Below are 12,433 nucleotides of genomic sequence, written 5' to 3'. Positions count from 1 at the left end.
TCGCTTATCTGGGTCACAGGGGTTCAGTTTCGGAATTCTGAGTAACATATGACATTCTAAAACCTTATGAAAATCGATGTATGAAAAAAGAGACTTCGGTAACCCCGATTTTTTATAAGGTTTTAGAATGTATATGAATACTAGATTTATAGAACCCCTGTGATCTGGGTTAGGATAAAGTACAAGAGTTATCGCCCCTACACCATCGATGCACAGGATTTAGATTTAAGTTTGTGGCGAGATGCATGGTTTTGCGGGTAACTTGCACATGCAGAACTATATAGACCTATCTAATGTTGGACGACATGGATTTCAAATGGGCCCAGACGAAAAAAAAAGTTAGAGCGATGTGATACTTTGTACATTACACCAGGCAAAACTAAGCGATAATGCAACCGGAAGTATAAACTATTGAGATTCTATCAAGTTACTCCGGTCCGGTTTGACTCAAGTTCTTGGATATTTTGTCGAGTCGACGTGTTTTGTGAAGACTAATCTGTGAGCATGTTGGTGTGATCAGATGGGAATGAGATAGTATCAATATAATTCACACAGGTAAGTACATTTCCATACACGTTTCCTTTGTCCCCGTACTCTGAAAATCTGACAAGGTTTTGCCATTGCCACATCAGGTGGCCGGGGGCGAATCGTCGCAAGGAACAACAAATAATTGGTGACGTCTTAATTAATCTTGTAGGACAAACATACATGCTTTGACTTACAAAACTATGTTCTCAGTTGAAGTTTAAAACATAAATTATATTGTTAAAGTTAAAATCAATAGTCAATCAATCTACTGTACAGGAGAAAATGATCGTACTGTGATCACGGAACGCTATCCGGTTTGCTCGAATGAAGAGAGATCATGATCAGTTGGTGAATTGTTCAGTTATACTTGTTCACGCGACAGTGATTTCTCACGGCTAATCAAGCAATCCGAACCCACCTAACTAGAATAGGAAAGACGATCTCTTTTGCTAAATAAAAATAGAACTTAGTTTAATGGTAGGTTGCAAACTGTACCTGTCAGTGACAGTTGATTCAGATATCTTAGATCAGTGTACATGTGTACACATACATGTACGACTGGAAGACAGGTACTTTCATGTGTGCATAGTATATCCTAATATTAAAGGATGGACACTGTCACTTACACATGGCGAGTAAATGTATATCCTAATATTAAAGGATGGACACTGTCACTTACACATGGCGAGTATAAGTGTATATCCTAATATTAAAGGATGGACACTGTCACTTACACATGGCGAGTATAAGTGTATATCCTAATATTAAAGGGTGGACACTGTCACTTACACATGGCGACTAAGTATTATCAGTTACAATATAATATACAGTCAAACCTGCCTTAGCGACCACCTGAATTAAACGACTTCCTTTCATATGCGACCGTATTTTTTCCTCCCAACGTTTATTTACTATACTAGTGACCTGAATTAAGCGACTACCTGCCAGACGCGACTAACGACCATCATTTCCGTGTCCCAATTGCTGAAAAGCGACTTTTTTCAGCGACTTTCCGAGTTTTAAAACGGAAGCAGAAGTCATAATCAAGAAGAAACCGGACGAACTTGTCTGCTTTCAAAGATTAAAAAATACTTCAGAAATGCATGAAATGTCTTATTCTGTCTCAAAAAATGTATTGTATTTATTAATTATCTTCGCCCTGATAACACCCAAAAACGAACGAAACTGTACTTTACTTCTAAAGAATGAAAGGTGATGGGATATGGGGAAAAAACGTCCTCGCCATTCAGACGATTTTCACGAAATTTTGATAGAATAAAAATACAAACATTTGCTTAGCTTGGCAAGTATGAAAAAGAGTGAATAAACAGTCAACTTACTGTTTAACTGAAATTTATGTTTTTTTGAGACATTAGGACAGATATTTGCCAATTAAAAACGTCTCCATCGTTATGAAGGAAATGCAGTTACGTGACTAAGAATCCGGACGGAATGTAACGGAGCCGCCTGCTACTCTTCTCAGGTCACGGTTAGTCAGCTGGTAGCGCTATCTTATATCCAGGAGTTAGCTGGTATCGCTCAACTCAAACATCGTTTTGGTAGCGTAAATTTGAGCTATTACTTATCTAGATTAACTCCAAGAACTGTGTACCACGTTAAATGTTTATTTATGACACAAATTATTCAACTGTACGACAATATAATTATCGAGCATACAACGATCAAATCACTATTCAGAAGTATAAGAGGACATCGAGCAGACACAACTAAACTGGCTGAATCTAGCCTAGATAGTAATATAAATAAATGAGTACCTTTCAGTATAAATATAACTATAATAGTAAAACACTTCATAGCGATGAGTAATTAATTATGAGACTTACGAATAGAGTGAATTTTGGTTCCCGTTTTCCAAAAAGGCAAATCGTGGATAAACTTGAAGTCTCCCATCTAACAGTAAACGCTCGTCCTTTTATACCCCCATGGTGATCAATAACCAATAAAAACATCGTATATCGGCCCAAGAGTTTAAACCAATCGAATAGCGGAAAATAAACATCGGTGTTTATTTTACGAACACCGACATTCATAATTTCCCGTTATCCGTCAGGCCAAACCCCTATGCCGGAAATACGTAATACCTCTCGCTCGCCCGCACATGCGTACGTTCACAACAATGGCAGCTTCCATCACGCAGCAGAAACATCACCACGACCGGACCAACTCTCGGTAACTAACGCTGAAATACACACAACTGTTCCAACTCATACAAACATATCGATTCATACCAAACCCTTCCAACTGTACATTCTATCCTAGCGGTGCAGCGCAATCACAAACTGACACAAATCTCGCACAAACACCACTACCAATCGTCACACGTGAAAGTACACAAAACAATCACACTGTTCAACACTCGCATCTCGCTACGTCCCTGTCATTGTCGACGACTCAAACAATCAACGATAATAAATATGATAAAATACAATGATTTGAAATCTACTTATTATTTACGTGATCACCATGGGACATGAAGATAAATATAAGAAAACATATAAACAATAACAAGCTGGCTTCGTTACAGGAAGTCCGGACCAGGAATTCAAGAATGAAAAAAAAAAAATTTTTTTTTTTTTTTTTTTGTAAATGTATCCGGCACTGGAAATAATCAAATTAGCCATTCAAACTCTTTGATTATTTTTTGTATTTTAAAATTAAAAAAAAAAATTATTGTAACATGCTAAAAGAATTTAAATATATATATTAATGAAAATGAAGAAACTGAATTAAATTTAAAAAAATAAATATTGTACTACATATGTAGAAATGGGGATATTTCTATATATTGTCCATTATTAATATTATAAGCATTTTATTTCATTAAGTGAATAGTGATTTTTTTTTTTTTTATTTTTTTCTTTCGTTTTCCTCAAGAGGTCTCTTACAGATTTGATTATATTCACAATCTTAATTGATGACTGAGGTAATTCCTTTTCATATATGTACTAATACTTGTAGCCGATAAATTTTACATATGTGGCAGACTAATCATGAACTTTCCTTTTCGGGTAATTTTCTTTGAACCTGGATTAAGAGACCACCTGTCATATGTGACCTTTTTTATTGACTCCCTTGGAAGGTCACATATGACAGGTTTGACTGTACATTCAAAACCAAGTGTGTGTATATATTATTTGACATAAGTATAAGGATCTGATATACAAATGTAAGTACAGAATCAAGAATGTATCAGCTGAATCTTTCATTGTACTGAATACATAAATTGATGTCATGTCAGCCGGTCAATAATATTATAAACATAGTAATTTGTGGAAGGTTTTACAATGCATACCATATTAATGCCATTAGGAAAATGTGTGTCGGGGGCTCAGGGCCATCATTAATAATGCCCTTTTTCTACCAGATGTTCTATTACACAACAGCTATATAAATGTGTGATAGCCTAGAGGCCATGGGCTATCATTGACAGGTATACATTAAGCTATCAGCACTAAAAAAAAAACTCTCAAGTTTTTTTAAATTTTTTAAAGGTGCACATGTAGTAAAGGTGGTCCGATGGCCAGAGACTATAGAAAACCTGGTCGTCTATGTAAAATTTCAAAGTGTTGGCCCCATTGGCTATGAAAAGTTTGAGTCCTGACTTACATTACAATTCATGTAAACAACATTCGAATATTATTTTCTGCCAAATGATCATATGAAATCAGAGCTTACAATAGAGTTTTTTTAACCCATAACAGCGTGTTATTACTGGATGATGCAAGCATTTGCGTGACAGTTATGCTACTTTCAACAATATGTTTACAAAATGGGTCTATGAAAAAATGACTTGGGCTATGGGATTTCAATTTTCTGTAGACATATTGTCTAAGGAATTTTCATATATACTTTCATGCACTGATATCTAACACATAACTAAAATTTGAACTAATGAACTGCTTAATTTGTGACGCAGAGCTCTTGATTTGATTAACAGATTTATATGAAGAACATCACATTTTCACCAAGTCTGATATATTTAGTGTGTTATAGGTGTAAGGTCATGTTCATATTATCATGAATACAAAAGTTAAGGTTGTGGTCAATTTAAATGTCTCCTTCGAATACATTTGATATATTTTAATGAAGCAGTTTTTGGTAATGTTTACTGTAGACAGTATGGATTGACAATCATTACCAGCTAGGATATCGCTTGATGTATCATGTATCAATGACCATGATTAATTCCAGGTCAGTGTCGTTAACGAAAGGTAAATACTAAAACAAAAATCTTAGTATGAAGTAGAAATTTTAATTGTTGTTGATCAGTGATGTGGATGTGGTCACTGTCAGTGTCCTGATCTTTATCGTTAATCATCGATGGGAACTGTTTTTTTTATATTTTTTTTAGTTAGAACTGCCTTAAATTTATCATGTATGTCAAATTCTACAATCATTTTATGTAATTTAACATAAAGACAGCCTCATAGGATCTAACTTAACGCAGTGATCCTTTTTCATTGGTTTATTTGTGATGCAACACCTGTTGCTGGGTAAAGGCTAAGCTGAGTTTTGTCTCGTTAACTGCTTACTTTAATTTTTGGATATATAACACTTCATTCAATAAAATTACATTTATTGGTCAACAGGAAAATCATGTGTAGGCCTAATGAAAATTTATGTCTTGGAGATTAAAATGTTAAACCCATCAATTACCTGTCACAATACTTAATAATTTAAAGGTATAGTTTTGATTTCATCCTCATTCTTAACCTTCATGTGCACTTTAAGTACTTCATATAGTTTTGTAAACAGTGTGTAGCATGATATGGATTCATGGGAATAACATGGTGAAATTGTTTGTTTATACATATACCCACCCATATTTTCTGTTGATATAATTACCTGTATTAACTGTATCCTGAAAGCCACACTTTTGTTCAGGTCTTAGTAGTTGACTTATTGACACAAAGATAGCCCAAAGTTCATGTATTTAGAGCGAAAGCCATTTCACGTTATAATACTGTTTGCATTAGGCTAATTGAACTGGCATTGCAGGTGCTTTGTCACAGGTGTAACAATGTTAAACATATGTTATAAGTCATGATTATATATAATTAGGGCATTTAGGTTATAATACACAATACAACTACTAATTATACTAAAGTAGGCTTAATTATTGTTCCAAATTGAACATGAAGAAGCTTGAAAGTTCTTTAGATTCACAATATCATGTTAATTTCAGCGTTTTTGTTTATAATAATACTTTAGTTCAGGTTGATAACACTTATATTAAATTAGTCAAAGACTCTTCTAACAAGTTAAAGGTTGACAGTAAAATGTACAATATTTACAGCAGTTTATGTCACCATATTAACAAAACATAGATCTAGAATTGTAAATGATGTTCCACAATTAATGAATCATCATACTATATTGTATTTATGGTTTTGGATGGAGGGTTATATGAAGGTTTGTTTACCGGAGTTATCATGTTTCCTGAGGGCTTGCATCTAGGGCTAAATTGTTTATTATGCCAAATAATAATCAGTATTAAAATGATGATACTCAATAATAAACTGAAGTTATGAAATACCATTTTTATTACAATCTCCTGTGATCGTAATCACTCTATTGATACGATTCCAAGTCCAGGTGTTATTGACAATTCTTTTAGAAACTCTTGGAAACAGTTGGCGTGTACATTTGTTTAATTTTTAGGTCACCTGAGACGAAGTCTCAAGTGACCTATTCTAATTATAATCGCCTTTTGTCCGTCGTCGTGCGTTCGTAAACTATTTACATTTTCAACTTCTTCTCCAAAACCGCTGAACCAAATTCAATGAAATTTGATAGGAAGCTTCTATGGATAAAGGTCAACCAAAATTGTGAATTATATGGTCCCCAACCCCCAGGGGCCTGAGGAGCTGGGCCAAAAAGGGTCAAATTGACTAAAACTTCAAAAATCTTCTTCTCTACTCTAGATCTCAGATATGGTGGAATCAAACTCTCTTCATAGATGGAAGTGTCTTAAGGTGACTGACCCCCAGGGGCTGATTGGCGGGGCCAAAAAAGGGTCAAATTGACTGAAATTTCAAAATCTTCTTCTTATGACCTAAATAAGGTAGAATCAAACACTCTTCATTGATGGAAGGGTCTTAAGGTGCTTTACTCAAATTGTGAATTTCATGACCCTTGGGTCACACGTTTGCCCCTTGGGAGGGGGTTAACTTTACTATAGTATACATAGGGAAATCACATTTTTGACTACGATTTGTTGGATTTGTATTGGAATTCATTTTAATTTTGTTAACATCATCAGCATGGAATGACAGCTTATATGGTGATACACATGTTGGCCCTGCCTGACATCTTGGACTGATGAGTGGAGCCAAACAGGTTCAATTAAATGAACTGAAATATTTCAAATCTCAGGTGACCGTTAAGGCCCATGGGCCTCTTGTTCATGTTCTAGGCAGTTTGTTTTGCAGAATTTTATCTATTTCTGCTTCTTCAACTGCATGAAAACGTTTCCGTTTCTGTTGTCTGCCATTTGTAATTACCGCTAACTGGAAGGGAGATAACTCCATACAGCAGAATATTAGAGATGGCATGGGGGCACACAGTCCAGGGATATGTTATAAGATATTTTATTTCCTGGCCACATAATGCGTTTCGACTAATCACAGGCACTGTTATAAACATGAGGTATGATAATAATACAGATACACCTTGTGACGCCATCACCCTAAATAAAGTATGGTGCTATTAACATTGGTAGAACATATTATACACGGTCTGTGTGGGAGTTGTATACAGCCTACAGACCTGTATGTTATACACTCTACTCTGAACAGTACTAATTAATTATAAATTACTGTATGTTCATGATCAAATGTATAGTGTAACATTGTGCCTGCATGGTACAGGTTTATCAATATTTTCATGTGTAAAAATGATGTCCAGTTTTCAGGAAAAAGACTCTGGGGTTGAATAAACAAATAAAAAAAACAACTAAAGCACATGATTTTCACTGATGTTATTGTAATTGACAATAGTTTTCCAGAAAATGAAAGTTGAAGCTAATTAATTATACATCGGCTCAGAAGCCATGGTGCTGACCTAAAATTGATAGCTAAACATGCATAAAATTCAGAGGAAACCACAAGCGTAATTTAACTAAAATGTGCTTTATACAAATATGATCAATGCTTGTCGTGATAATAATCAACAGACATTTTCACATGACTTATGATTGTTCAGAAATAAATAATTATCTGCTGAAATCTTCATACATAAAAAAAACCCTTTTAATTTACACTCTTTTTGCTAAAAATTGCTGTACAGTTAACGTTGTAGTGAGGGTTTGTAGATTACATTGGTACAACCATCATCCAGGTTTTTATTCTCACTGTATCGGCTTTTGGCGCCATGACATTCCCAAGAGTCCAGCATTAATTCAGGTTACTTATATCTTTTGCTGCTTTTGCTGTCCCATATGACGTCACAAGTATGAGTCGAGTAGAGCCAGTATGATGAGAATAGACATTACTTATAAACACAGTTTCCTTTTGTTTCAGTTTGAATACTGGTAGTTGACAATGACTCTAGTTGTTATGTGTTAACTCAGAACAGACTTAATTAATATTTTCAACAATTTTGTGTAAATAGATTATATATTGACAACACATTTCCATTATAATGGCAGATGTGGACCTGTATAGGAACAAGGCCTTAGGTCTCGAACATCCAAATAGATTACGGTAAACCTCCGGTTAGTTCGAACAAAATTAAATAAATATTGACAAACCTGTTCGAATTATTCGAAATTATGCTTCAGAAAATAAGCGTGAGTTCGAACTATTCGAGTCAATATCGGCGAAAATCTCGACAGAGTAAAATCATTAGACACAAACACATCCATCGTAAATCTGATACGTAATAACGGCGGCCTGAACAATGGCACATTTACAAGTAAGTAAAATGATAGTATTTCATTTAATTCAATGTTAATTGATCGTTAAACGTTCTTCATTTCGCGATAACTATGATGGTTATTGCGCGAAGCCGCTCGGGCAATGCGTAGCTACAGTAGGCCCCAAAACAGTACCGTACACGTTTCATTTGTGACACAAAAGTTAAACATTTGTACAATATAATCTTTGCATGGTTATATTTTTTTTATCTGAATGAGAAACTATCGCTATATTATTATAATAAATGGTCTCTTAAATACATCAAAAGCAGTCTACATAACCTGTTGCGTTTACGAAAGCACTACTGTAAGAATAGGCGATATATGTTGGTAAAATTAGGTCAGAACATCAACATGTCTGCTTTTAAATATGCCCAGTCGTATTATCTACCGAACATAGTTAATACCTGCAAAGTTATCCATCACTAATTGGGACACCTGTGGATTGTTTTGACTGGATATGAATGCTTTTCACGTCACTCAGCACGATCGGGCAACCGATCCTTTCAACTATACCGCAAGCGACACCTCGCGTAGCATGCTTACCTAGTGTGAGGTCGCAGGTTTTCAGGTAATACCTTGATTGGCAATACTTAAGAGATGTCCAGTAACAATTAAATAATCATAATGCTAAGTTAACACTAGTTATATGTGAAAATACACGGACGATTTCTTAGTTTGCCATACACAGCACAAATACAAATATCGCATGTTATTTATACATTGCCAGGGCCTACATTTGTAATCAGCTGTCTCGTGCGTGGTGTATTTTGCAATGTAACAAAAACTAAATTAACGCAAAAATATGTGGCATATACTAAATCACAGACGCATTCTAATGATCACGCATACAATCTAATAACCTAAACGTGCTTTAAAATCTTTGCATTTTTTCTGGGTCGGTCATCGGGGCCGGGTCGTCGCGAGTTTTCAATGGAGTTTGCCGGAAAAAATGTTACTTTACGTTCTTCATTTGACAAGTTCGAACTATCCGAAATGGTGTCTGTTATAATCAGCCAGAGTTCGAACTATTACTAGCTAAAAAATTACTGTTTTTCTAGAAAAAAATGTGTGTTCGAACTATCCACGTGTTCGAATTAATCGGAGGTTTACCGTATCCGATATTGTTACAGTTTTGTGACAATGATCTATCTATATATATATATATTGTATTAACCTGTCTTATATTAGACAACATGAACATCAGGAAATATTTTACAGGTAGATGTTGTGGTGATTTTACAGGTAGATGTGGTGGTGATTTTACAGGTAGATGTGGTGGTGATTTTACAGGTAAATGTTGTGGTGATTTTAAAGGTAGATGTTGTGGTGATTTTACAGGTAGATGTGGTGGTGATTTTACAGGTAGATGTGGTGGTGATTTTACAGGTAGATGTGGTGGTGATTTTACAGTTAGATGTTTTGGTGATTTTACAGGTAGATGTTTTGGTGATTTTACAGGTAGATGTTGTGGTGATTTCACAGGTAGATGTGGTGGTGATTTTACAGGTAGATGTTGTGGTGATTTTACAGGTAGATGTTGTGGTGATTTTACAGTAGATGTGGTGGTGATTTTACAGGTAGATGTGGTGATTTTACAGGTAGATGTTGTGGTGATTTCACAGGTTGATGTTGTGGTGATTTCACAGGTAGATGTGGTGGTGATTTTACAGGTAGATGTTGTGGTGATTTTACAGGTAGATGTTGTGGTGATTTTACAGGTAGATGTGGTGGTGATTTTACAGGTAAATGTTGTGGTGATTTTAAAGGTAGATGTTGTGGTGATTTTACAGGTAGATGTGGTGATTTTACAGGTAGATGTGGTGGTGATTTTACAGGTAGATGTGGTGGTGATTTTACAGTTAGATGTTTTGGTGATTTTACAGGTAGATGTTTTGGTGATTTTACAGGTAGATGTTGTGGTGATTTCACAGGTAGATGTGGTGGTGATTTTACAGGTAGATGTGGTGGTGATTTTACAGGTAGATGTGGTGGTGATTTTACAGGTAGATGTGGTGGTGATTTTACAGTAGATGTGGTGGTGATTTTACAGGTAGATGTTGTGATTTTACAGGTAGATGTTGTGGTGATTTCACAGGTAGATGTTGTGGTGATTTTACAGGTAGATGTGGTGGTGATTTTACAGGTAGATGTTGTGGTGATTTTACAGGTAGATGTTGTGGTGATTTTACAGGTAGATGTGGTGGTGATTTTACAGGTAGATGTTGTGGTGATTTTACAGGTAGATGTTGTGGTGATTTTACAGGTAGATGTGGTGATTTTACAGGTAGATGTTGTGGTGATTTTACGGGTAGATGTGGTGGTGATTTCACAGGTAGATGTGGTGGTGATTTTACAGGTAGATGTGGTGATTTTACAGGTAGATGTTTTGGTGATTTCACAGGTTTATTTTAATTTTTTTTTAAATTTTTGATTACACCTGATTAAGGAGAGCTCGAGCTAAATTATCGGAGATAGAAAAGTCTCAATACACTTCATTATAACAGGAACGTAGGAATCGGTCGGTATTTGGAATGATAATTGGTCATGAATTTGAAAAGCTTGTTCAAGTTTGAGCACTATAGTTCCGTTTCAGGACTGGTCAGGTTATACTGACTGCGTGGTCAACACCACAGAATAATTTGAAGCTTTAGTGACAAGCAAGCTGGGATCACAGCTGACATGTCAAAATAATTACACATACATTTCTCAAGTAGGTAAAAGACTTATGTGTGAATATACACATTGAATGCACCAAAACAACACCCCTGAAAGAATTAAAAATGCAGAAATTAAAATAAGTAAACTACGTGTAAACCGATATACCGTTTGTATTGACACATAACCTGGGTCGATATGGTTAAGTTTCCAAAGATTCATCACCTTATTGCAAAAAAGCCGAAGAATATGCGATCTCATTCAGCTATTAGTCATTCTTCAAAAGAGAAAGGCAACCCTAAAATTTGAAGAAAATACTTACCTAAGATGTCAACGACAAACAACTATATGGTTTCTAATTAAGTACAGAGATTCCAGATGAGGGACGTACACATGTCAAACATGAAAGAGGGTCATTGCACTAAAAACCGGAAGAGTTATAAAGCCAAACAGTGACTTAAATTGTAAAAGCAGAACATTATCTACTGTATTACCTGTCCATCCTGCTCAAAAACTACATTGGACAAATGCGAAACGCTCTGTCTTAAAGAGTTAGCCCACCGACAGTAGATTCACTCATGATAAACACGAAATATCCGGTTAATTGAATATTTGTACAAGTGTTGAAAAGGACATTTCTCGATATACCCATTTTATAAAATGTTAGAACTAACTACATCAAGAAGAATTAGTAAAGAAGAACTGTTCGTAAAACTTTTCAACCTGTCCCTGAACGCACACTAAAATTAGTGCTGGGACGCCAATTATATACTATTATTACCTCCCCTTATAATGAACATAAGCTTTGCCGTTGCGTCATAAAGAAGGTTACTATGTAACTTAACTATGGCATAAAAGCAATCGCCTGAAGAGAGCCATAAGGTTTGAAAATGTTCAGGATTATAATACGGAATTTTAGTTGCCGTTGCCATGTTAATATTTCGTTTTTACACGTGACACAACACGCTGCCCTCCAAAAGTTCTGTTACACTTGGAACGTTTAAATCGAATGGCTAGCCAACAAAATTTGTAATATCTGTAAGATAGTCCATTTGTAAGTGACGATTGCAAATTATTTGAAAAATACCTCACTTCTTTGAAGTTGCAGGGATAGGGAATGGAGGGTCCTATTTTCCATAATGTTAAAACATGAATAAAAATATGGGGTTTTTTTTACTGACAAAACTAAAAGTAATTGTTTACCTGATTAACAGTAAAAAAATTGTAAGAAATGCATTTTTGAAATTTATTTTAAACAGAGGGAAACTTCCAGGATATTGCATTTTAAGGATTTCCATTGTAACAAAACAT

The 12,433-nt window shown here is 35.2% G+C and overlaps 1 protein-coding gene across 1 annotated transcript in view; it reads left to right on the top strand.

Annotated features, from left to right (window-relative positions):
• Window positions 1-422: 422 nt before the first annotated feature.
• The window catches only part of LOC117338838 (alpha-1,6-mannosyl-glycoprotein 2-beta-N-acetylglucosaminyltransferase-like), a 68,023-nt gene continuing 56,012 nt past the window's right edge, over window positions 423-12,433 (top strand). The window contains exon 1 of the mRNA XM_033900196.1: window positions 423-555. The gene's annotated coding sequence lies outside the window, so the exon portion shown is untranslated. The remainder of the gene's footprint in view (window positions 556-12,433) is intronic.

The sequence above is a fragment of the Pecten maximus genome, chromosome 12 (genome assembly GCF_902652985.1).
Source record: "Pecten maximus chromosome 12, xPecMax1.1, whole genome shotgun sequence".
In the NCBI taxonomy this organism is placed as follows: domain Eukaryota; kingdom Metazoa; phylum Mollusca; class Bivalvia; order Pectinida; family Pectinidae; genus Pecten; species Pecten maximus.
This window is presented reverse-complemented; position numbering and strand designations above follow the sequence as displayed.